This window comes from Xiphophorus hellerii, chromosome 21, assembly GCF_003331165.1.
Source record: "Xiphophorus hellerii strain 12219 chromosome 21, Xiphophorus_hellerii-4.1, whole genome shotgun sequence".
Taxonomy (NCBI): Eukaryota; Metazoa; Chordata; class Actinopteri; order Cyprinodontiformes; family Poeciliidae; genus Xiphophorus; species Xiphophorus hellerii.
In genome coordinates this window covers 1,979,489-1,981,006 of record NC_045692.1, presented here as the reverse complement: position 1 = coordinate 1,981,006, position 1,518 = coordinate 1,979,489, and the positions used below count along the sequence as shown (strand labels likewise).

The 1,518-nt window shown below is 31.3% G+C and overlaps 1 long non-coding RNA gene across 1 annotated transcript; it reads right to left on the bottom strand.

The window, feature by feature from the left end:
• Nucleotides 1–269: 269 nt before the first annotated feature.
• Nucleotides 270–1,178, bottom strand: LOC116711509 (uncharacterized). Its single transcript, XR_004337254.1, has 2 exons — nt 812–1,178; nt 270–651 (listed from the first exon to the last, which is right to left on the bottom strand). It is a non-coding gene; the product is annotated as an uncharacterized LOC116711509 (long non-coding RNA).
• Nucleotides 1,179–1,518: the final 340 nt, after the last annotated feature.

Sequence of the window (1,518 nt, the reverse complement as noted above, 5' to 3'; positions counted from 1 at the left end):
ACCGCATTCTAGGAAAGACTATTAACAAAACCACACAGCTTTCAGAGCTTAATAAAAATGATAAATTACAAAATTGTGAGACATACAATATAAGTAGCTTTTTTTTTTATAATAATATAATATATATAATTTTCTGTAATGCTTTGTTCCAGCTGTTTAATCCTATTGTCTTCCATGATTTGCGGAACATGTGCTTTTCTTCATTCAAAAAAACACGACAGCTAAAACAAAACATGGAATTTAAACTGGGAGAATACTCCAGCCATGGGTTACTCTTATACCATTTATTCTGAAAAGACCTTCCTTCTTCATTTTTAGGAAATGACAGCTCTGGTTGGCATGGTCCTTGGTTTACACAATTTTGGATAAATGCTTCATCATATTTTATGTTGAATTGCAAGACATGTGCTGGGTCATTTGGGTGTGGAAGGTCCATTAAAAATATGAATGGCTTCTCTCTGACTTGTTGCTCTGCATTTTCATCCATGGTGTTTATTTCTGACTGTTGTCCCTCTCCTTGCCTGTCTTCCTGTGTTGACTGCATTTCTGTGTCTTTGATTTCTGACTGTTGTCCCTCTCCTTGCCTGTCTTCCTGTGTTGTTGACTGCATTTTTGTCTCCTCCTCTGATCTATCACTTTCCTTCTGTCCATCTGGGAGCAAGAAACAAACTAATCATTATTCTACACCTAAATTTAGTACATCTTAGCATAAGAAAAACACAACAGATGTCCTGTAATATTAAATATATTGTTCACTACCAAAAGTTACATGTTGATAATGTTAAGAACATTTTTTTTTTTTTGTTCGTACCTGCAGTACTCGTTCTGACCCAGTCGGTCAACAATCCACTACCTTTTGCTGCATCTATCAATTCTTTTCTTTTTTGTTTCTGCCGTCTTTCTTTACGTGGCATCTTTGAACTGAAAAAAGCAAAACATAATGAATTATGATAAGAACACTGTATTAACCACACTACCAATTATTTACCTTTGTGTTTAAACCAATATGTTTTTCAGTCCTTAGCACAACATAATATTAATTTCAGAGAAAAGGAGGCCTCTGCTGTGGAGCTCAATATGTTTCACAATTATTCTATTAAAAATATAATAATAACCTCAATTAAATAAAATACAATTGTGATCAATACATTTTGAATTGAAACAATTTTTAAACAAAAGTTTTGCTTAAAAATTTTTTTTTTTAAATTAAAATCAGAGATTTATGTCTCAAAGTGAGAAAAATTATTTGTGAACAAACTTATTTGCTCATGTCATAAATCTTTTCTTGCTATTGTAAGTTTTTGTTTGTGATTCAAAGTTTTGCTTGCTTCTCACATGACGTCGTGGGCAGGGCCGAAAATTGCAACAAAAGAATTCTGATGTGTGCAAATAAAAGTTTGTTTTGCAAAGAACTTTTTAAGTTAAGACAAAATTTAGTTATTTAATTAAAAAAATTAAAATAAAACTTTTTGTTTAAAAAAAATAAATCATTATAATTCAAGCAGTTTTGTAAATTCT